Source organism: Typopeltis vanoorti, chromosome 10 (genome assembly GCF_054136105.1).
Source record: "Typopeltis vanoorti isolate ZY-2024b chromosome 10, IOZ_Tvanoo_1.0, whole genome shotgun sequence".
In the NCBI taxonomy this organism is placed as follows: domain Eukaryota; kingdom Metazoa; phylum Arthropoda; class Arachnida; order Uropygi; family Thelyphonidae; genus Typopeltis; species Typopeltis vanoorti.
In genome coordinates, this window is record NC_143558.1 from 61,367,022 (window position 1) to 61,393,369 (window position 26,348).

The following is a 26,348-nucleotide window of genomic DNA, read 5'->3' on the forward strand; positions in this document are numbered from 1 at the left end:
CCCTAACAAGAGATGCTACTGTCTGAAATAATGTGGGTACTACGGCCGATTTTCTTGAGTTTACGGAGGAAAAACTACTTGCCCATGCCAGAGATCGATTAACTCGGGAATCGGTTGAAGAAAGGCTTCGAAAAAGTTCCTCCACTCGACGACTAGACTTGAACGTAAGTCTGACTTAGAGCAACCAAGCGCAGAAGACGCAAGCGTCACTTCCACTGAGCAAACAGGCCTCTGATAACATATTATTATTATTATTATTATTATTATTATTATTATTATTATTATTACTACTATTATTATTATTATTATTATTATTATTATTATTATTATTATTATTATTATTATTATTATTATTATTATTATTATTATTATTATTATTAAATTTAATGTTAAACACATTGACACACTTGAACATGGCATACTACTTACCAAACTATACTCAATAGGCATAAGAGGAACACTGCATACATGGTTCAAGAACTACCTCTCAAACAGAACACAAGTAACAAAAATAGGTACATGTCACAGTCGGAGTACACATGTAAAACACGGTGTACCTCAAGGTGCCATATTATCACTCACTCTATTCAACATATACATTAACGGTGTTCATAACATATCCATAAGAAGTTAAATATTATAATACGCAGATGACACTGTACTACTAGCAATCCACACAGCTCTCTGCAAAGCACAACAAGACTTAAACGAAATCACAACATACTTCCACCAAAACGCAATTCTAATCAACGGCACCAAAACACAGATGTTGATAATACACAACCCAAGAATCATACGCCCCGCATCACTATCGATACATTTTCACACATACCGCTGCATTAACAACAAAAATACCTGCCAATGTTCCGAAATCAAACCTGTCACACACGCAAAATACCTCGGTCTCTATATAGATTCCCACCTTAAATGGACAAAACATATAGAATACCTACACACCAAACTCCGGATCATCGCAGCAAAACTCTTCCAAGTTAAAGACATTATTCCACCCAACATAAAAAAACTCCTATATCACGGTATCTGCGAATCCCTACTCAGATACGGAATCACAGTCTATACAAATACATCAAACAGCCACCTAACAAAATTAGAAACACTACACAGGAAAATCGTGTCAACAGTGATCTGGACACCTTACACACAACAACCAATATCCGACAAGCACATGGCGATACACAGAATTCTGAGCATTAAAAACCTGAAACACTACATGACATTAGCAAGGAATTACTTCAACATCATCTATCGAAACAACAGAGACACATATCGTATAACACGATCTACAACAACTCTCTACATCCCCAGACCCTTCAACAACTCATACGGTTCGTTTGCGAGATCACATCAGATACCCACGCAACTCAACAACTTACCAAGAAAGTTAAAACACGTAGATAACTACAGAACATTAAAAAACGAACTCTGGAAAACATACCAACAAAGTTAAGAAACCATTCACACTAATATACACATCACAAATCACTAGCATCCAATGCCTACATCCCATACATAAACAGTAGCAACAACACGAATAGTGAAGGCTAAATCCCACTCTCTTCATAAAAGCTAACCCAAGCTTCGAAGTAGGTGGGATTAACTTGCCTCACTCATCTACAAGTAATCCTTATAAGCAAATGCAGAAATTTGTATGTATAATCATTCTTTCTCAAAATTTAAAATAAATAAATAAATAAATAAAATAAAATAAAAATAAAATAAAAAAATAAAAAATTATACAAAAAATTCTGTATAATCTTCACTGTTAATATTAGAAGAACATGTGTTGTAAATACATAATATAAAGGCAAAAAAAGTATTATTAAAATTTTTAATTGAAATCCAATGTAGGAATTGCAGCACTTAGTGCTGAAATCTGTAAAATTATAAGATGCAATGTCACACAAGATGTTTATTGTATGTATAAATATTTTAGCAATTTTTTTTAGCAATTCCGTGTAATCTTCATTGTTAATATTAGAAGAACACGTGTTGTAAATATAGATGCAAAATAGTATTATTATCAAAATTTTAATTGAAATGCAGTGTAGAAAATTAATCACATATGCAGCACTTAGTGCTGAAATTTGTAAAAATTACAAGATGGAATGTCACTAAAGACGGTTATTGTAACTGTAAACATTTTAGAAATCAATAAAAAAAATATTATATTATTATTATTATTATTATTATTATTATTATTATTATTATTATTATCTATTTCAGCCATTAACCATTAACATTACTGACAGGATGTGTGAAGCTCTAGTGTTTTTCATATTCCCCTTTATCTGTAATAAGAGTTGTTTGGGAATGGGAGGTTTGTGAGCAGTTAAGCTCGCCCTCTGAAGGCAGTTGTGTTAGATATGATCAGTTGAGAGAAGAATAGCCTTCGGTCTTTTGTGTTTGTATTAATCAGTCTCATTGTAATTGACAGCTTGTACGATTCGTGGTTTTGATTGTGAACTTGGCTTCACGAAGAATTTTTCTGCAAGATTACAAAGAAAGGAGGAAAAGTATGGAATGCTGGTTTCTCGGTGAATCTGTGAATGTCTGATGAACCACGGTGCATCCAGTATCATCGTAAGGCATTTGTTTTTGATTCTCTGTAATTTCGAAATGTTTGATCTTGATGTGTGACTCCATGCTGGTGAGGCGTAGGTAATGACTGGACGTATTACCATCCCGTAAAACAATTTATTATGTAGGTTCAATTTGCTCTTGTGGTTGATCAATGAGTGGAGCTGTGCTATATTTTTGGAAGATTTAAAGCATGAGATTGATGTGCTCGTTAAAAAGGAGTTTCTTATCCATTAATACCCTAAGATATTTGGTCTCTGATTGCCATGGGATCTTATGACCAGAGAGCAGATTGTTTTCTTTATTGCAGACTTTTCTTCTAGAAAACAGTATGGCTGAGCTTTTGAGGGGATTCACTTGAATCCTCCAGTTGGTGAACCGGTTTGCTAGCTCACTGATACTTCCTTGGAGTCTAGTGATTGCTAGGCGAGGGCTGAGCGATCTAGCTAGAATAGCGGTATCGTCGGCATAAAGGACCGTAGCAGTTGTTTTTGAATTGAGAGGAATATCTGCCATGTAAGTTGTGAAAAGTATTGGGGCCAGAAGAGAACCCTGAGGTACTCCCGCCAGAATTTTGCGTCTTGATGGCACAATTTCATTGAGTTTTAGTTGCATGTATCTTTCATTAATATATGAATATATGAGTTTCACTAGTTTAACTGAGATATTATTTTCAATTAGTTTGAAGATAAGGCCTTCATGCCAGATCTTATCAAAGACCTTGGCAACATCCAAAAATATAGCAGCAGTGTGAAGGCGCCAGTTAAAACCATGAGTGATATGTTCTGTTAGTTGATGAATTTGTTGTACTGTGTTGTGAGCTTTGCGAAACCCAAATTGCTCATTTGGGATTATTTTCTGTTTGTCCACTGCTGATTGTAGTCTTGATAGGATGATCTTTTCTATTACTTTGCCAAGGCAGGAAAGAAGACTGATGGGCCTGTAGCTTTTGGAGAAGTTGTGGGTTATTACCAGGCTTTTTCAGAGGTATAATATCCGCGATTTTCCAATCTGTGGGAAAGTACTGGAATCTTAAAATGGAATTGGTAATATTAACTAGATGAGTTATGGCCTTCCGTGGGAGTAGCTTTATTGTTCTATTGGTAATGCCGTCAGGTCCGGGAGCCTTTTTATTCTTCGAACGGGAAATAATATTTATTGTTTTTGTTGGAGATGTGGGGGTGATGGTTTCTGATTCATCCTTAGGCTGTCTTAGTGCATTTCTCACTTTACGATGAACTTTAAATAAGATTAATATTTAAGTTTACATAACATGGGCTGAATTGACTTTCCATATTGTCAATTAGGGCTTCTACTTTTTCTTCATTTGAGTGTGCATTTCCAAGATTGGTCTTCAAAGGGGGAAGTGGTTGTCTTTTGGTACGAAGAGATTTTACAAACTTCCACATGGAGCCATCTTCTGGGTTGATTTCCCTGAGTTTGGATTCCCATTTGGAATTCCTGTGCATCTGGAGGGCTTCTCGAACCTGTCTGTTCAGGTTGTTTAAGGTTGTTTTGTCCTGCGGACTCTGGTGTTGTGATATCGCTTTCTGGCTTTATTTTTGGCCCTAATCAGGTCCATTATCTCTTCTGGGATCCAGTTGGGAGCGTGGAAGACAGTGGTTTGAGTGACTGATACCATTGCTGTGTTGATTTCCCTAGTTAAATTGCTTACAGCTTGGTTTTTTCTTTTTTTTTACGAATGACAGGGGTGGACCGATGTGGACTAGCAGAACCTTAGAGAGCGTGTCCCATGGTAAGAAAGAATGATGGGAGAGAGCTGATCTTGAAGTCCTAACCTTTGCAGGATGGGATTATGATCTGAGTTAAGCTCTTCTAATGTCTCCAGATGGTATTGATATTTGGTGTTTCTGAGGATAACTCTGTCTAATACATCAGAACTTCCTGATGGGTTGTAATGGGTGGGCTCAGTGGGTCCAGCTACTATTGATGAGTTGAGTAACATGTAGTTTAATAAGGTATGGCCTTTGGAGTTGATTGACGAACTGAACCAGGCCGTATGTTTGGAGTTTAGGTCTCCTGCTATAATTATGGAATTCGTGGAGTCGAGGATGGAGTCTACATCTGCTGTCAATAGTGGAATGCTGGAAGGATGGTACGCTACGTAGATTTTGAGTTTGCCTGCGTTATTATATAGTCACCTCCACACCTGTCACCTCAAGGTTTAGAGTTCGGGGGTTGGTCAGCAAGTTGTGGCTCAAATAATTTTTAATAACAATAGCTGTGCCGCCTGCACTAGAGTTAAATCTGTTTGTCCTATATAAAATATAACCTCTTAGTTTTGGGTTGTTTGATGGTCTGAGTTGGGATTCACTGATCAAGATTATGTCTGGATTGTATCTTTTTGCGAATTCTTGCAGCTCGAGAATTTTATTTGTTAAGCCATTGGCATTCCATGCTGTTATCATGAGAGAATTTGGTTTAAATTTTTTAAACATTATAGAGAGCTGTTAATATGGATTGGGATTTTAGATAGAATCTTTTTCTGGAAGATGGTAAGGTGCCTGCTTTGCTGAATTCATGCAAGATTGTTGCAAGTGACGAGGTTAAAGCTGATGTAAGCTTAGAGCTTGTTTGTTCTTGCGATTAAGGAGTCTGGGTTCTTACCGCATTCGCATATGATTTGGACATGGATGAAGGTCGTGTGCCTTCCTGTGTTGCCGAATGTGAGGTATTATGATCTGGAGGGCGACCTGTTTCGTTGTTTGTGTCATTGCTTGGAGGAGCGTGGTTCATTCTTGCTGATCCACAGTTTTTTGGATGGAAAAGGCATCCCTTGTAATTAGAGGGATGGTCCTCTGCAATTGGCACAGCAGGCAGGTGTAGATCTGGGCTTGGTGCAGGAGTTAGTTTGGTGACCCTCACCACATTTTAGGCATCTGTAGGCAGCTCTGCACAGTTTTTGGGCATGCCCGAACCTCTGGCATCTGTGGCACTGCCCTGCTGATGCCTTCTTCCTTAGAGGTTCGGTTGTAATTTTAACCTTACAAATGTCGGTAACTTCATAGATTCTTTTTTGTGTGTTGGAGATTTCGACCAACCCCAGTGGCATTGGTGTTTTATATGACCTCAACATTCTACTGACGTTGGTTGGGGTCAATCCTTGATTGATGAGGTCAGCTGTGATGTTATCAGTTGTGATGCCCTCAGCCACTCCTCTTAGAACTACTTTTAATTTCTTCTCGCTTGCTAGTACAAAGGTGTTGAAGGGCAATTTAGAGTTGTCCAGCATTTTCGTCATCATGCGATAATCTGTGACAGTGGTAGGGTGAATCTTTACACCCTCTTCAGTATTTCTTGCCCAGGAGAAATTGATATTTTGTTCTCCTAGGGATCTTGAGACTGAGGTCCATTTATCTTTATCTCGAAGGATAACTGGAGGGAGCTTTTCTTTTTTATCTTGGGTGACCTGAATTTGGTGAGTTGTTGCATCATCTTCCATTCCACATTCCTGTTCTGCGTCTTTTATTCGATTGTTCCTCCTGTGAACAATCGAACTGTCGGGGAGTCTTTGTAGGTAGAACAGGTGTAATGTCCTCTTCGATGTGAAGAGATTCAAGTAACCAAGATAATCAAAGTTTCAAATTTCTTTAGGATGAATTTGAGAATGTCAAGTGACATATCTTTGTTTAGATGCTGAATGGCGTCCTTGATATCTTTTACATTCTCCACCCTTGTGTACAATGAAGGAAGATTCTGATGTCTTATTCCTGACGATCTAGGAGCGTGGTCTATTGACAAATCCCTGAGACTCACGCAAGAGTCTACCAGCTAAGCAATGTGTAATCATAAAAATAGACAAAAGGAAGAAAGCTTACCTCTAAATATATCATTCGGAAGTCCCAACCATTATATACAGCATAGAACGCTTACATTTATATATCATTTCATCTTAACTATTAACTACTCTATAGCAACAAGCTTTAGTTAAAATTTATCTATTTCAGCTATTAGCTAACGTCTTTTATACTCTTATACGGAGTAGGCGAGGCCTTTATACACTATCTAGCTTTTAGGAGACTGAGTTGGCAGTTCAATCTCCACTGGTGGCCAATCAGAGATAGCTGTCCCATGTCTATCACTAATTATAGCAGCCGCTGATGAATAAAGAGGCTGGCAAACAAGTGCTGCCATCTCTTGATACCTATCCCTAAAAAGATATGTCACTGTCTGAAATAATGTGGGTACTACGGTCGATTTTCCTGAGTTTACGGGATGAAAAACCCGAGTTTCCAGGAGGGAAAACCCGTTTGCCAGTGCCAGAGATCGAGTAACTCGAGAACTGGTCGAAGAAATGCATAGAACGAGTTCCTCCAGTCTCTGACTAGACTTGAATTTAAGTCAAACTTCGAGTGGCGAAGCGCAAAGCACGCAAGCACCACTTTTACTATTATTATTATTATTATTATTATTATTATTATTATTATTATTATTATTATTATTATTATTATTATTTTATTCACATAATTGATAAACAGTCAAAACAAGATATCATATAAATAAAATTTTGACTGGTAATTCAGAACAATTCATATTCTACCCAACAATCTAAGAATAGTCCGTCAGGAAACGTCGTAAAATATGGACTATTCCAAGTAATGCTGTTTTTTGTAGGTTATATGGGGTCACTTCATTCATTTTTAATTGCTGTAAATAGTACTAAACTATACAATGGAGTCAAACATAGGCGAAAATATACAGTCAGACAATATAAATTTCAAGGTTTTGACTCGTTGAAGAAATGGTCAGACAACATTTCCACCAATACCAACTTCACTATTGTACACACAAATATAAGAAGTATAGAACTGGCTTACATTGATAACACATCTGAATTATCCCATGATAAACATATATGAGCTAATACTAACCGAAGTTGCAATAAACGACACACAAATTAACGCATACAACATAAATAATTACTAAAACTACAACTTGTGTAGACCAAACAAAAGAGAAGGTGGCATTGTGGCATTTAACAAAGAAAAAATACAATGTGACTAAAAAACAAACTCATTTCGAACATGCTGAAACACTAATTTTGGAAATCGCAAACAGTCACAATAGTATCAAATACACAATAAACACAATATATAGAGACCCTCCAGATAATACACCACTCGGCTCTCTTCACGAGTTAGAAACATGGCTAAGCGGCATCAAACACCGTACAACACACAGGTTCATTCTCATAGGAGATATTAACATAAATACTCTTGATCACGCTTCTTCAACCACTAACACATATCTTGATATACTGAGTCAGTACAACATAAATATTACCATTAACTCCCCAACAAGAGAAGAAATACTCAATAACTCACTAACGCAATCATGCATTGATCATATCAACATACGAGCTCCCATCCATACATATATATCATCAGTAATTAACGTAATTAAATTGCAGAACACTACTTTGCCTAAAATTGGTTTTATTACGTACCAACCCTCCCCCTTCCCACCACCACAAAGGTCGACAAAACTCGATCATACTAAAGAGCATTGTCGATAACTATGTAAAAAATATAGAGTGGAATTCCCCACTTAAAATAAATGATCCTGTAATATTATACGATAATCAACTAAAATTCACAGAAATATACAAAAAAAAGCAACAAAGCCTACACAAACGAGGCGACAAACAGACAACAATAAATGGATAAATGACGACATACTAATTAGTATTACTGTAAAAGAAAATCTATGGAAAAAACTTAAAAAGTCACCTAGTAACACACATTTACAAAAACCTTATACAAAAACACAAGAAATCAAATAACAACAAAAATTCGTAGGGCAAAACGACACTACTACTTCCAAAAATTCATGGAATATAACGATAACATTAAGTAGACATGGGCTACACTCTCAACAAATTAGTAACTCGAAAAAAGAAAACTTCAACACAAGATTTTATTGCAAAAAGCTTGAGTCAGGACACAAACCAAGAGGAACTAGCAAACTCATTCAACCATGCTTTCACAAACAATATCACAAGACTCAAAAAAAGACAAACTACCAACGATCAACAAAAATCTACCTACACGAAGTCAACAACAAACAATGTATTTTACACCCGTAACAAAACAGGAACTGAAAGAAACACTCCTACAACTAAACCAAAGACCACACCAGGAATAGACAAAATAAGACTCACAGACCTTATAACACACTTTGAACAAATAAATCCAATACTTTTTGAGACTCGAGAACATAATATTCGACACAGGCATTATTCCACAACAATTAAAAACTGCAATAATTACGCCAATATACAAACACGGTAAAAGAACTACAGACCAAAACTACCTACCAGTAATCATAAAAATTCCAGAAAAAACAACTCACACTAGACTACAGAACTATTTACAGAAGTACAACAGCATCTCACAAAACCAATACGGCTTTAAGAAAAGAAAAATCACCATCACTTTATTAGAAGACATCGCCGACACAACAAACAAAGCTCTCGACAAAAACAAGTACGCCGTCCTTATACTGCTTGACTTAACCAAAGCATTTGATACACTTGCATACAAATAAAACAGGGTGTTCATCAAGGTGTCATATTATCACCCACTCTATTCAACATATACATTAACGATGTTCATAATATATCCATAAGAAGTCAAATATTTCAGTACGCAGATGACACTGCACTACTAGCAATCCACACAGACATCAACACGGCTCTCTGTAAAGCACAACAAGACCTAAATGAAATCACAACATACTTCCACCAAAACGCAATTCTAATCAACGGCACCAAAACATAGATGTTGATAATACACAACCCAAGAATCATACGTCCCGCATGACTATCGATACATTTTCACACATACCGCTGCATTAACAATGCCAATGTTCCGAAATGAAACCTGTAACACATGAAAAATACCTCGGTCTCCATATAGATTTCCACTTTAAATGGACAAAACATATAGAATGCTTACACACCAAACTCTGGATCATCGCAGCAAAACTCTTCCAAGTTAAAGACATTCCATCCAACATAAAAACACTCCTATATCACGGTATGTGCGAATCCCTACTCAGATACGAAATAACAGTCTATGGAAACACATCAAACAGCCACCTAACAAAATTAGAAACATTACACAGTAAAATCGTGGCAACAGTTATCTGGACACCTTACACGCAACATTCAATATCCGACCAGCACAAGGCGATACACAGAATTCTGACCATTAAAAACCTGAAACACTACATGACATTAACAAGGAATTACTTCAATGTCACATATCGAAACACAGAGACACATATCATATAACACGATCCACAACAATTCTCCACATCCCCACACCTTCAACAATTCATACGGTTTTTTTGTTAGATCACATCAGATACCCACGAAACTCAACAACCTTCCAAGAAATTTAAAACACATAGATAACTACAGAACATTAAACACGAACTCTGGATAATATACCAACAAAGTTAATATACCACTAACACTAATATACACATCACAATTCACCAGCATCCAATGCCAACATCCCATACATAAACAGTAGCAACAACATAAATAGTGAAGCCTAAATCCCACTCTCTTCACAATAGCTAACCCAAGGTTTGAAGTAGATGGGATTAACTCGCCTAACTCAACCACGCTTGTATAATCCTTATAACGAAAGAAGCAACAACAAAGTATATAACAATAAAGAAGATACTGAAGATACTGATCATTATGTGATATCATTAATGTAATACTCTTATGTAACATGAAAAAATAATTTAATAAATTATTCTTATAATTAAAAAATTATATAAACAAAAAAAATTATTATACAAAAAATTCTGAATTATCTTCATCGTGGGTATGGTGGAGATGCGATGATTGATTCATTCAATCCAATACCCTTGGAGGGTAATGGATGGCAATGCTTTTAAGCGCCTCCGTAGAGCAATTGGAAGAACGACGGTACATTGCGCCCTTCGATTGGAATTGGCCTAAGTTCGATTCTCGTCGCGACGGGAGGAATCTTTATCTGGTCGATTTCAATCGATGGTGAGTTAGCCGATCTCATACGGAGGTAGCAGGGTTTTTTCTCCCGGAAACTCGGGTTTTTCATCCCGCATACATACAAATCGGCCCTTCAGAACACACGCAATTTACAGACAAAAATTACTAGTTGTGGTGGTGTTGGAGGTGGGCGGTAGATGGCGTTGATTCGTAGTAGAGGTAAGGTGTAGAGACAGTTGAAGATGTCCTCCCGCGATGAGTCTTCGGACTCCTTGGAGGTATCAGGAATAATAATAATAATAATAATAATAATAATAACATTCGAAGAACATCTGTTGTAAATACATAATATAGAGGCAAAAAAATACTATTAAAAATTTTAGTTGAAATCAATGTAGTAAATAAAGCACTTAGAGCTGAATTCTGTAAAATTATTTCGGTATATTCTATATTCAAAAATTCTGTATAATCTTTATTGTTAATATTAGAAGAACATGCGTTGGAAATACATAATATAGAGGCAAAAAAGTATTATTAAAATTTTAATTGAAATCCAATGTAGAAAATGCAGCACTTAGTGCTGAATTCTGTAAAATTATAAGTTGCAATGTCACTCAAGATGTTTTGTACGTGTAAATATTTTAGCAATCAATAAAAAAATTAATAAATTATTATTATTATTATTATTCGACCTCACCTACTCCCTATAAATCGGGAACAAAAAAGTGTTAGCTGTGTTTTTTTTTTATTATTTATTATTCGACACTTCCAGTATGTGTAACACAGTGGATGTTGCTTTTGCGCACCAAGGGTCTTGACTGAATGAAGGTAGACTTCTTGGTTTCGAATCTAGTGGGCGACTAGATGAAATTTTTGTAAGCTTTTTTCGACTGGTTCCCAAGTTAGTCGATCTCTGGCATGGGCAAGCGGATTTTTTCTCCAGGAAACTCGGGTTTTTAGTCCCGTAAACTCAAGAAAATCGACCGTAGAACCCACATTATTTCAGACATTAAATACGAGTGTTAGGGTTAGGAACCACGGGATGGCAGCGGCAGCACTTATTGAGCCGTCTCTCTTCACTGTGTACCTCTTAATTAGTGATAACCTTGCAGGGACCGCTATCTCTAATTGGGTACCAGTGGAGATTGAACTGCCCACTCACTCTCCAAACGTTAGAGGGCTAAAACGACCTCGCCTACTCCCTATATACGGGAATAAAGAGGTGTTAGTTGATTTTTTAATTTTTTTTTTTACATTCAAAGAGTCCGACTCATTGCTGCGGGCGCTGCACTCCACTCCCCACGATCATTCGAGTAGCCTTGAATGACCTTAATTCAGTAATTAGAATAGGGGGCAGATGATCAATAATTTGAAGGATACAGTACTCTTTTGCGATATAAAGGGAAACTAGGACAAATCCTTGACAGAGTTAAGAAGATCAAAAAGAACAGAGGACTTCAACTCAATCCTAAGAAGCCATTGATTATGGTTCTCAAACGAAATATAAACAGGGAAGTTCTTGAGAAACAATTGTACATTACGAATTGAGGAAGTCAGCAAAATCTAGCACCTGAGTCCGTCATTAATTTAAAGAAATGCTGTTTGTAAGATTAGAAAGGATTCAAACAACAGCCAAAATTGTCTGAAATCTGGAAAGATAGGTCTGTTTCCACAAAAACAAAGGTGTGGATTTTGAATGGAGCGGTTTTTCCAACATCGTCTTATGAATGTGAAACTTGGAACCTAAAGAAGTTTAACAGGAAAGTGATAGTTGCTTTTGAGATATGGTATTACAGGAGACTGTTGAGAATCTCATATACTGAGAGGTGGACGAATGGATAGGTGAAAGAAAGGATCGATAGAATTTGTCCTTAATCATGCCAACAGAAGAAATATGAAATACGTTACAAATATTGAAAGGGTGGAAGGACGACTTCTCATAACAGTAAGAGAAGATTAGAAAAGTGGGAGACTTGCAATGCAATGGATGGACGGATGATATATCTGAATTGGTGACTTGTCTTCAGAGAATTGAAGTCTTTAGAAAAGCATACCAGGACTGGCAAGAACTAGTATGGCGCATCACTGAAGAGCGAAGTGACTATACATATGATGTCCAGTGAATCTATGAATGAATACAAACAAATTCTACAAAAAAGCTGGAGGAAAGAAATCACCTAAGTTAGAATCTTCTGGTAGAGTACACTACCGCCAGCATAGTTCAATATATACTAGAAACACGCGTCAAGGTAAGAATTCCAGCAAAGGGGTACAAGTAACTATCGCAAGAATTAATACATTTCCAAGAATTTACCGCTTGATAACTTACCTGTGAACAACATATAAGTTATTCACTAGACCTCTAGCAACTTACTTTATCACTATCAACCTATGGTTTAAAATAATAAAGAAAGGAAGACGGTTTCAGAAAGTTCAGATGAACAAAATACTAATTGTTAACTCACAAAATTATGCTGGAAAACTCCAAAAGATGAAAAGCAAACTTAGCATGGATAAAAGATGCACTGATCCCATGCAGCATATTTAGATTAGGAAATATGTAGAATTTTTTTATTTACCAAAACCAAAGTAATAGCTAATGGACACAACCTATTAGCCATTACTTTCATTAGCTAAAATTTAGCTAATGGACACAATCTTTAACTAAAACCCTATCTTGATACAATGAATATCAAGAGAGGGTTTTTCCGATGTCATTTATTATTACTTATACAGTAAAGTCTCGATTTAACGAACCCAGATTCAACGGATTTTGGATTTATCGGACATATTTGACAAATAAATACAGATAATGAAATAATTAATAAAATAAATAAATAAATAATACGATAGTTAATCGGAGGCGATCGGCAGTGTTTATAAATTGCATCTTCGGACACATTTGCGTATATTCGTGATATTTCATGCGTACTTGTAATAGTTTACGCTAGTGCATTTGTTGTTGCCTGCAAGAGGTTGTATAAGAAGTATTTTCTTGGAGAGGTTATGGTTGTCTTGGAGAATGGAAACGATCCAAAAGAAGATAAAAGAGGATCCAGAACACTTCAAAATTTGTATGCATACAACAACAAGTTCGCCATCTTTCATTTTGCTGCCGCTTGGATGGAGATAAAGACTACAGCATTGGCTAATGGCTGGACCAGGTTACTGAATGGGAGTGAACTAGAATACGATTTCAGAGGTTTTGAAACCTCTGATTTCCGTAAAACTCTGATCAGAGCTGGTGATAATATTAGTGAAAATGACATTGAACAATGGCTAGACATCCGCAAAGGGCGACCCAAGCTACCAAATTCTCAGTAAGAAAGAGATTGAAGATGTTCCTCAGGGGGAGCAGGAGATTGACAACGAGGAAAAGAAGAAGAAGAAGAAACGGTTCTAGGTGGTCCGAAACTATCGGTGGTTAGAGAATACATGGACGACATCATCTCATTCGTAGGCGCATCTTCAGATTTAGAGCTTACTATGAACATTTTCGGCAATTTAGAAACACTATAAATGTGGAAAGCAACTAAAACTTGATGTTTTTTTAAAGCCCAATCCTCAGTAAAATGCCCTTTACATAACAATGTTCTGATTCAAATATATTAATACTGTACCACTGAAACTGTTTTATTTTCAATGCTATGCCTAAGATTCGCAATTTAACTAGGCTGACCATATTTCCTTGAGACAAAAAAGGACATTGAGATGGCAAAAACGGGATGGGGGTTATGTAATATTCTGTATTCATGAAAAAGTAAGATGATAAAAACGTTTTATTACATAAACATATCAAGCTTAACATTATTCTTCAGTGACAGAACCCATACAAAAATTTATGTACACGCAGAAAGGGGGAGAGGGACTATAATTCAGCACGATAATACCATGAATATTTCTCCGATGAAGTGTTCTTACGCAACAAATTTCGGTCTTTCAACATCTTCTCATGAAACTTCACACACTCCATGACATAATTTTGTCTTACAACTAACATAGCCCTCATTGTCTCAACTAATCTAGATTTCTCCTTTGACCACATACTATTCATAACAGAAAATATTCTCTCAAGTGCTGTACTTCCTGGAAGACAAAGAATAAACTCTGAAATATTAAAAACGTCTTGAAAGTCTAGGCGTTCTTCGCTCATTTCGAAAAAATCTGTACTATTATTCCATCATTTGTACATAGCTTGTCCATTTAAATAAATTTTAATTCTTTCCTGAGATCGTCATTAAAACTGCAGTTTCGCCTCTTTGACATTGCAAGGATAGACTTAAAGCTTAAAAAAAAGAAAAGACTTAAAATTTAATATATATGAAATTTACACCACCGGTTAGCATACAGGCAAAACAAAAACTAACGCTACAGTAGAACAGACGCCGCGTCTGTTCTGCTGTAGCGAACTATCCATTTTTTATTTTCTCTGATATTTAGTATCGAAGAAAGCGACTCCATGGTTATACAAATTACTGGTATACATGATATTGATATACGATTATAGATTATGAATAATAATTTATGATTGACCAATATGAAAGCATATTTATAATTTTTATTAAAAACGGGACAAAATTGACATTTTTATTAAAATGAAGGGACGGACGGGAAATATGATAAAAAATCGGTACTGTCCCGTTGAAAACGGTACCTATGGTCAGCCTATATTTAACGGAATTTCGATTTTACGGACAATCCTTAGCCCCCCCCCCCGAATAATCCGTTAAATCAAAAATTTACTGAATTGTTCATCCTAGAACTGATTCCTCTAACATTAAGTCTAAAGAAAATTAGCTTCTGATATCAATAAAGCCTGTGTAGCTCCGTGGATGTGGCATTTTTACACCAAGGAGCTTGAACGCACGAAGGAAGACTTTTCTAGTCGGTGACTAGAGGAAATTTTTCTAAGCCTTTTTTCGACCGGTTCCCGAGTTAGTCGATCTCTGGCATGGGCAAGCGGATTTTTTCTCCAGGAAACTCGGGTTTTTCGTCCCATAAACTCAAGAAAATCGACCGTAGAACCTACATTATTTCAGACATTAAATATATTGTATTAGGATTAGGGACCACGAGATGGTGGCACTTGTTGAGCCGTATCTCTTCACTGCGTGCAGCTTAATTGGTGATATCCTTGGGACAGCTATCTCTGATTGACTGCCAGTGGAGATTGAACTGCCCAGTCAGTCTCCAAACGTTAGATAGGGCTAAACGGCCTCGCCCACTCCCTAAAATAGGCGTTAACAGATGATTTTTTTTTTTATGAAATATCAAAATATGCAAGGAAAATATCACACATTTCATGCTTGGATAATGTTAAACTATTTGGAAAACCATCCAGAGAAGCTAAGTACTGCTCATTACAGATGGATTCTTTAGTTTATTTATTTATTCATTATTCATGTGTGGGTTCCCCTCAGGATTGGTTGAGCCCATCTACTAAGGGATTAAATACTATAATCTAATACTGCAGCCTGTGTGTTCACAGGGCCGGTTTGCCTGCTTGGGATGAAAAAAACCCTAGATAAACGGGCGGAGGGGGGGGGGGCCTGCTGTTCACGCCCAAGACCGGCTAACTTGACTATGGTTGAGAAAGATCCTTAAGCTCCTCACATTGTCGACGTGAATAGAAGCTAGGACTATCCTTCTCCAGGCATGTGATTGAAAAGCGCATATAGCCACTAGGATAACTGCACGGACATTCTTTATTGAAGAGATTTGTATGGAATTTAGACTTGATAAATACACAACACTCGCTTTAGTTAAAAAAAAAGATTGTAGCTGGAAGGAAGATTAAAACTTTCATAGAATGATTCCTATAAATATACACTAATTCTTGAAGCAGACAAGATTTTGTTTTCAAGTACACATACAAACAAACCAACATAAAATAGGGTCTAAATATCGGAAAAGATTTAAAAAGTTTTAAAGTCTTAACTGAATGGAGGCAACTCTTACAAGAATCCATACATGGGTCATCCCTGTAATGCAGCAGTGTTATCTGCTAGGATAATTGACTAGACAAAATCCGATTTGAATACACGTGATCGAAAAATACGAATATTAATTGCAAGGAATCATTCTTGCATGCATGCAGTGATGTAGATCACTTAATCGCAGCGAGGAAAAATTAAGAACATGGAGTCTAGAATTGATTGATTACATTAACATTCACTATTTATGTTGTTGTTACTGTTTATGCATGAAATGTAGGCATTGGATGCTGGTGAATTGTGATGTGTATATTAGTGTTAGTGGTATATTAACTTTGTTGGTATATTATCCAGAGTTCGTGTTTAATGTTCTGTAGTTATCTATGTGTTTTAAATTTCTTGGAAGGTTGTTGAGTTTCGTAGGTATCTGATGTGATCTATCAAAAGAACCGTATGAATTGTTGAAGGTGTGGGGATGTGGAGAATTGTTGTGGATCGTGTTATATGATATGTGTCTCTGTGTTTCGATATGTGACATTGAAGTAATTCCTTGTTAATGTCATGTAGTGTTTCAGGTTTTTAATGGTCAGAATTCTGTATATCGCCTTGTGCTGGTCGGATATTGAATGTTGCGTGTAAGGTGTCCAGATAACTGTTGCCACGATTTTACTGTGTAATGTTTCTAATTTTGTTAGGTGGCTGTTTGATGTGTTTCCATAGACTGTTATTTCGTATCTGAGTAGGGATTCGCACATACCGTGATATAGGAGTGTTTTTATGTTGGATGGAATGTCTTTAACTTGGAAGAGTTTTGCTGCGATGATCCAGAGTTTGGTGTGTAAGCATTCTATATGTTTTGTCCATTTAAAGTGGAAATCTATATGGAGACCGAGGTATTTTTCATGTGTTACAGGTTTCATTTCGGAACATTGGCATTGTTAATGCAGCGGTATGTGTGAAAATGTATCGATAGTCATGCGGGACGTATGATTCTTGGGTTGTGTATTATCAACATCTATGTTTTGGTGCCGTTGATTAGAATTGCGTTTTGGTGGAAGTATGTTGTGATTTCATTTAGGTCTTGTTGTGCTTTACAGAGAGCCGTGTTGATGTCTGTGTGGATTGCTAGTAGTGCAGTGTCATCTGCGTACTGAAATATTTGACTTCTTATGGATATATTATGAACATCGTTAATGTATATGTTGAATAGAGTGGGTGATAATATGGCACCTTGAGGAACACCCTGTTTAATTTGATTACCCTGGCTGTGACATGTACCAATTTTTGTTACTTATGTTCTGTTTGAGAGGCAGTTCCTGAACTATGTATGCAGTGTTCCTCTTATACCTATTGAGTACAGTTTGGTGAGTAGTATGTCATGTTCAAGTGTATCAGATGCTTTGGTTAAGTCAAGCAGTATAAGGATGGCGTACTTGTTTTTGTCGAGAGCTTTGTTTGTTGTGTCGGCAATGTCTTCTAATGTAGTGATGGTGATTTTTCTTTTCTTAAAGCCGTATTGGTTTTGTGAGATAATGTTGTACTTCAGTAAATAGTTCAATAGTCTAGTGTGAGTTGTTTTTTCTGGAATTTTTAAGATTACTGGTAGGTAGCTATTGGTCTGTAGTTCTTTTACCGTGTTTGTATATTGGCCTAATTATTGCAGTTTTTAGTTGTTGTGGAATAATGCCTGTGTCGAATATTATGTTCATGAGTCTCAAAAGTATAGGATTTATTTGTTCAAAGTGTGTTATAAGGTATGTGAGTCTTATTTTGTCTATTTTGGAGTGGTCTTTGGTTTAGTTGTAGGAGTGCTTCTTTCAGTTCCTGTTTTGTTACGGCTTTAAAATACATCGTTTGTTGTTGACTTTGTGTAGGTTGGTTTTTGTTGATCGTTGGTAGTTTGTCTTTTTTGAGGTGTGTGGTATTGTTTGTGAAGGCATGGTTCAATGAGTTTGTTAGTTCCTCTTGGTTTGTGTCCTGACTGAAGCTTTTTGCAATAAAACTTGTGTTGAAGTTTTCTTTTTTCGAGTTACTAATTCGTTGAGTATAGCCCATGTTGTCGTTATATTCCATGAATTTTTGGAAGTAGTAGTGTCTTTTTTCCCTAAGAAGTTTTGTTGTTTAGCTGATTTCTTGTGTCTTTTTAAGGTTTAAAATTTTTGTTACTGGTGACTTTTTGAGTTATTTCCATAGATTTTCTTTTACAGTAATACTATTTAGTATGTCGTCATTTATCCATTTATTGTTGTCTGTTTGTCGTCTCGTTTGTGTAGGCTTTGTTGCTTTTTTTGTATATTTCTGTGAACTTTAGTTGAAAATTCTCGTATAATGTTACAGGATTATTTATTTTATGTAGGCAATTCTAGTATGTATTTTTTACTTGGTTATCGACAATGGTCTTTAGTGTGATCGAGTTTTGTCGACTTTTGTGGTGGTGGGAGGGGGGTGTAGTTAACGTAATTAAACGAAGTTGAGACTAAGTAGTGATTAGCAATTTTGACGTTAATTACTGATGATGTATATGTATGTACATGTATATGTATAAATTGGCATGTACAACTGCAAGGACTAGAAGTTGATAGTGCATGGGAGGTAGTTAAGAAGTGCTTGCATGAAGCAATGGCTGACTGTATACCTAGAGTCCGAATAATAAATCAAGTAGGGGTTAAATGGATGAATAACACCATTAAGCTTGAGTTGCAAAAAAAGAAACAACTATGGAGGGAATTTAAGGAGAAGGGTGACCGGCAGGCACATGAACGGTATAAAGCGCAGGCCAGAAGGGTGACGAGTGTGGTAAGAAAAGCAAAAAAGGATTACGAAAGAACATTAGCCAAGCAGGCTAAAGAGAATCCTAAACAGTTTTTTAGATATGTAGCAAGTAAAAGGAAAAATGTACATGGCAGATTGATTTTAAAGAATGCCGATGGTAGGGAGGTAACTGAATCAGTTGAGATAGTTGAGTTACTGAGTGAGCACTTTGCAAAAGTATATCATCCAGGTGATGACATTGCAGAAACGAATAAACCAGTAGATTATACGGGAATTGTGGTTAATGAAGTGGAGGTGAGTAGTCTATTGCATAACCTCAATGTCAATACATCTGTGGGATTGGATGGTATACCAGCTCGTGTTGTACGAGAAGCAGCTAAAGAATTGTCAGTACCCTTGACCATTTTGTTTAATTTGAGTCTCGGGTCTGGGTTAGTCCCGAGCGGGTGGAAAGAGGGGAAAATAGTTCCACTGCATAAAGGTGGTTCCAAGACTGCTGTTGTAAATTACCGACCGATTAGCATATCAGGAATCATTGTCAAGGTCTTAGAGAAAATAGTCAAGAGGAAAATACAAGATTGGATAGAAGAAAATGGGATACTGTATCGGGGACAGCATGGTTTTGTGAAGGGTAGGTCATGCCTCAGTATCTTGCTCACGTATTATAACACAGTGCCGGCTGAACTGGATAAGGGTAATGGGTTTACGGTGATTCTACTGGACCTTGCCAAGGCCTTTGACAGGATTCCACATGGAATTCTAATCAGTAAATTGCAGCATATGGGAATGGACCTAGGGTTGGTGAGATGGATAGGAGGGTGGTTGACGGAGAGATATCAGAGAGTGGTTTACTCGGGAGTAGAGTCCACAAGACGGCATGTGACTAGTGGTGTGCCACAAGGATCTGTTCTTGGACCACTGCTGTTTAATTTGTTCATAAATGATATAGGAAATGATCTGAGAGGAACAGTTCATTTGTTTGCAGATGATGCGAAGTTGGGTAGGGCAATAGTGAATGCAGATGACGTCAAAATTTTGCAGGATGATTTGGATAGATTGGAGGTCTGGGCTAAGGAGAATGGATGTCAGTTTAATGTGGCAAAATGTAAGGTTATGCATTTTGGGGTGAAAAGATTGGCAGCAGTTTACTGCATTGGTGGAACCCTGCTCCAGGAAATTGATGAGGCACGAGATTTAGGAGTGTTGGTGGATAAGGAATTGAAATTTAGGGGACACATTGCAAAAGTGACCAAAACAGCTCATTAAATCACTTGGTTGCTGAAGAATACGTTGACAAGCAGAGACAAGCAGGTTATTGTTCCTCTCTATCGAGCCTTGATAAGACCCCATCTAGACTACTGTGCTCAGATTTGGTCACCTAGGTTTCTTCTTGATGGGGAGGAGGTGGAGAGGATCCAGAGGCGAGTGACCAAGATGATAGCAGGTCTGTGGAATGAACCGTATGAGAACAGGTTGAGGATTTGTGGGTTGCAAAAATTGGTTGATAGGCGGAGGAGGGGAGATATGATTGAGACATTCAAATTACTGAAGGGTTTCTATAAAATTAATTCAGAAGATATTTTTGAGAACAGGGCTGGTTGTGGGAGGACTAGGGGACATCCATGGAAACTGGGCAAAAGTGTGGTTAGTAAAGGTGTTAGAGCTGGGTTCTTTACTTTTAGAGTAGTGAATGAGTGGAATGCGCTCCCTGAGTCTGTAGTGGATGCTGTGACAGTGAATGAGTTTAAGGCGAGGTATGATAGATACTGTATGAATGTCAAATAGTTGTGATGAATATGATTTGGGGCCTCCCTCGATGAGTCTAATGACTCCCTGGAGTTGCCCGTAATAATAGTATTTATATAATAGTATGGGAGCCCGTATGTTGATATGATCAATGCATGATTGTGTTAGTGAGCTATTGAGTATCTCAGGGTTTATGTTGTATTGAATTAGTATATCAAGATATGTGTTAGTGGTTGAAGAAGCGTGGTTAAGAGTATTTATGTTAATGTCTCCTATGAGAATGAACCTGTGTGTTGTACGGGGTTCGATGCTGCGCGTCTAACTCATGAAGAAAGCTGAGTGGAGTATTATCTGGGGGTCGGTATATTGTGTTTATTGTGTATTTGATACTGTTGTGGCTATTTGTGATTTCCAAAATTAGTGTTTTCGCATGTTCAAAACGAGTTTATTTTTCAGTCACACTGTATTTTTCTTTGATAAATGCCATGATGCCACCTCCTCTTTTGTTTGGTCTACATAAGTTTGGTCTACATAAGCTTCTAGATAAGGAAGGAGATGCGGTGATTGATTCATTCAATCCAATACCCTTGGAGGGTAATGGATGTTATTTTTTATATGCCTCCGTAGCGCAATTGGAAGAACGACGGTACATTGCGCCCTTCGATTGGAATAGGCCTAAGTTCGATTCTCGTCGCGACGGGAGGAATCTTTATCTGGTCGATTTCAATCGATGGTGAGTTAGCCGATCTCATACGGAGGTAGCAGGGTTTTTTCTCCCGGAAACTCGGGTTTTTCATCCCGCATACATACAAATCGGCCCTTCAGAACACACGCAATTTACAGACAAAAATTACTAGTTGTGGTGGTGTTGGAGGTGGGCGGTAGATGGCGTTGATTCGTAGTAGAGGTAAGGTGTAGGGACAGTTGAAGATGTCCTCCCGCGATGAGTCTTCGGACTCCTTGGAGGTATCAGGAATAATAATAATAATAATAATAATAATAATAATAATAAGTTGTTGGTTTGGTAATTATTTATGTTGTATGCGTAAATTTCTGTGTGGTTTATTGTAACTTCGGTCAATATTAGCTCATCTATATTATTCATAGTGTAGTTGAGCTATGTTATCAATGTAAGCCAGTGTTTTTTATACTTCTTATGTTTGTGTTTACGATAGTGAATTTGGTATTAGTGGAAATGTTGTCTGACCATTTCTTCAAATAGTCAAAGACCTTGAAGTTTATATTATCTGACTGGATATGTTCGTCTATGTTTGATATCTCCATTATATAATTTGTAAGTGATTTCTAATCTTGTTCTTAAGGATATGAAGAGCTAATGTTTTGTATTGGTATGCTGTGTAAGTCGGATTCACTTGTAATTATATAAACTCGAGTTTTTTTATTCTTTCTCATAAATATTTGTGAATCCTTAGTCCACAGAAACTTGTAGTTTTTCTCTGTTTTTGTCTTCCTTGCTTGGTATAAAAGATTTTTGAAGTACGGAGTCCAGTGTTCCGTTGTATAGATCGGTGTTGAGAGTTTCTTGTCAGTTAGGATCGTTGTCGTCGTCCTTATTTTCTTGCTTGCCGCAAGAATGGAGTCTCTCAGACTTCTGCAATAATAATAATAATAATAATAATAATAATAATAATAATAATAATAATAATAATACGATTTTTTTGCGTACGGTGTGCATAGATTTAAAATAATAAACACTTCTGCTGCCTTTATGTTTCTTCTTCTTCTTGTTATTATTATTATTATCAACCTACCTCCATGGAGTCAAGAGACTCGTTTTGGGAGGTCTAGCTCTCACATGCACTGCTCACCATACCTCAACTTAAATGCATTCACTGTCCCTGCACTCCACACTCTTTTGCAATGCATTCCAATCACCCATCACTCTCTCTCTGCAGAAAATCTACTCCTCACCTCTTGCTCGCACCCGTCTTATACAGCTTCAGGGATGGCCCATTGTTTTACCTCAGTCTCCAGATATTCTATGAAAATCTGGAGACCGGGGTAGAATCTGGAAAAATCCGAACTAATCTGTTAAGTACCCCTTACCAACTTATACATCTTGATCATATATCTCCTATTCCTTCTATCTACTAGGCTCTTGTAATTTGCATTCTCTCAATCTGAATTCCTAATTCACATTTGAGAGCCCAGAAACCAACTTAGTCAATCTCTCCGGACCTTCTCAAACATCTCATTATCCTCCTGAAAACCTGGCGACCAAATCTGTGCACAGTAATTCATATACGCCCTGATCAAAGTCTTGTACTGTGGAATTGCACATCTTTACTTCTACATGTCAGTGTTCTCCACATCATTCCCATAATCCACTGTGTCGTCCTCACAATTTTAGTAAAATATCCACGAAATTTCAAGTCCCTGTTCACCAGAATCCCTAAATCATTCATCCCCTTCAAAATATCCACACCAATCCTATACTCTGCATCCCATCTTTGCTTTGCAAATTTAAAACCTGGCACTTTGTAATATTAAACTTACACCCCCCCCACACACACACTCTCTCAAAAAAGGCATAGAAAAAATGTTTCTGCGATGGGTGACTAGAATCGAACCTCGGACCACTCGCTACTTCCGCTAATCTACACAAGCATATCATTTATAACTAATTAATTATTCTAGTTATCTAATTAATTAATAAGCGAACTAATTATCTCATTAATATCTAAATAAACGTCATTAGGGTTAAAGATGCACCACAGTTTTTACTTAAAAATGGAGTGTTCACCAAAAAATAATAAATAAATAAATAATAAAAAATTATTAATAAGAAGAAAAGTGTTCTTAAGGTATATTTACAGCTTCCAGAATTGCTTTTCAAGCTTATTGAGCAAAAACAGCGCCACAATTAACACAACAGGAACGTATAGCTTTCAATGTACGTGGCAATGCGTTAGTGGCTTGGGGGGGATGTAAACAATTGCTGATTGAAGTATATCCTTTATCATCACTGTGGATGAACCCAGTGAATAACTAGAATGTCGACGAAATTAGATAATTAGTTTATCAGTTGGTAAGTGAAATAGTTTTACAAGTTTTTAAAAATGATAATCTTTATTCCGAATGCCATTAATGTATGAATATGGTATTCTGAGTGTGGTGATCTGCTAGCAAATATACAAGGGGAATGATCCAAAATGCATTAATACCCTGCATTGATCTAGAGCAGGGGTCGCCAAACTTCTTTGACCGTCGGCCCCTTCAAGAGTTTCTTGACTTTTTATCGACCCCCTCTATTTTACTATTACGTAATTATAATAGGATAAGCAAAAAAGACGCTTGTTGGTAAATATCATTTTGGCCTACATAACTATTTTCATGACCTTGCTCCATCTTACAGGTCCTATTCATGTCGCTGTTCCCACGATTCACTCTTAATTGCGTTGTCATTCAGGATGGAGATAATTCAAGTTAACCGAGTTTACCCGTACAATGATGTCTTATATTTTTCTGTCGACCCCTAACAATGTTTCCCTTTGGCAACCACTGGTTCCAAAGGGAAACATTGTCTTGAGTGTTGAAGGATTATAAATAAATAAGGCGGAAAGAGTATGTATTTCGAATGCTAAATACTCAGAATGTCAATCGGGCGATGATTTGCCATGTGGTTTAAGTGGGAATTTGTTTGAACTGGCAATGGTCTTGTTAGTGCTACTGATCTGGCTGTTAATTTCAAGTTATTATTATTATTTGACACCTCCAGGGAGTCCAAAGACTCATCGAGGGAGAGTGTGCCAACAGCATCGAATGATTGGTTACCTTCCAACTACAAACATTTTTTTTATTTTTCATATTATGGTTTTAAAGTGAAGTGAATAGAATTTTTGATATTTTTGAGTTACATGGCTGTGTCTAGGGAAGGAGGAAATGATTATGCCAGTTGTGTGATAGTTTATAGGTGGAGATGTCGTATGTTGGGTGAATCAGGGGGTATTGGGTTTGTGAATTTTTAAAGTTTTGTAACTAAAAGAATGAGAGATAGCCTCAGCTCCATTCTGCCACCATGAGTGGTGGCAGAATGGAGGCATTAAGCTATAGACTGTACTTTTATGGTTAAGGTTTTAGTAAAGATAATAAGAGCTTCTATACAGAGTTGGAGAGATGAGAGAAATGTTCTGTATGAAAGTTAGTAAGGATGGGTTAGCAGGAATCCCTTTGAAAATCTCAAAAAGATTTTCAAAGGGATTTATCATGGTACAACATGATAAGTAGATATTAAGATGTAATGTATTTGTGTAGATAACGAGCCAGTGAATTGGATTGGCTGTCCAATAGATGTAACTTTTCTTCTCACTTACATAATTCTGACAAGGTGGATTCCATGTGACTTGGTACTGGGACCACTACCATTTGTTCTCTTTGTCAATAATACTGTCACTGTTTACAAAAGAATACTTGATTTTTTGCAGAACTGAGTTTCTGCAAAGAAGTTAGATGTAAATCTTAGAAGGGTAGTTTAGGTAAACTGGGTGAATCAATGGTCATGTCGGCTTGATGTAGCTAAGTTTTGAAATTTGGGCCATTCAAACAGCAAGGGATATTTAGGTGATGTGAAAAGAAATTTGAAGTGTAGGGAATATACAGTTTACCTAAACTACTTGAAATCTTTGTGACCACATCTAAGCACAGTAATTTAGATGTGGTCAGATTACACATTTACCACATGAACTAGCAGAGTATAATAAATTTAGTTTAATCCTTTATCCAAGTGTGAGCAAACAAAGTTTGCGCCTGAAAGTATCTTCAGGACTGGGGTAAGGTGGTACATACCAGGGCAACTCGTTGCAAAGGTGGAGCAAGCTACCAACACTCCTATCTCAGTATCTCCTATAATGCAAAACACATCTCCTTGCGGATATGTCTAATGTTATGCATTAAGGGAAGGGCCACTACCCAGACTAGTTTCGACCTTTATTGAGGTCTCTTCAGTGGGAGCCAGGCCCAAGTGGAGATATCAGGCAGAAGCATTAGCAGGTCATCTCTACCTATAGGAATTGTCAATTGGTGTGCCACCCTTTTTTTAATAATTTACTCTGGATTTAGAGAAAGATGTTGAAAGTTTATTTTTCACTTGGTTAGAGTATAATAAATTTAGTTTAATCCTTTATCCAAGTGTGAGCAAACAAAGTTTGCCCCTGAAAGTATCTTCAGGACTGGGTTAAGGTGGTACATACCAGGGCAACTCACACTTGGATAAAGGATTAAACTAAATTTATTATACTCTAACCAAGTGAAAAATAAACTTTCAACATCTT

The 26,348-nt window shown here is 36.9% G+C and overlaps 1 protein-coding gene across 1 annotated transcript in view; it reads left to right on the forward strand.

Moving 5' to 3' along the window:
* Positions 1-23,949: 23,949 nt before the first annotated feature.
* Positions 23,950-26,348, forward strand: part of LOC150102453 (proteasome assembly chaperone 4-like) — a 34,005-nt gene continuing 31,606 nt past the window's right edge. The window contains exon 1 of the mRNA XM_090399171.1: positions 23,950-24,106. The gene's annotated coding sequence lies outside the window, so the exon portion shown is untranslated. The remainder of the gene's footprint in view (positions 24,107-26,348) is intronic.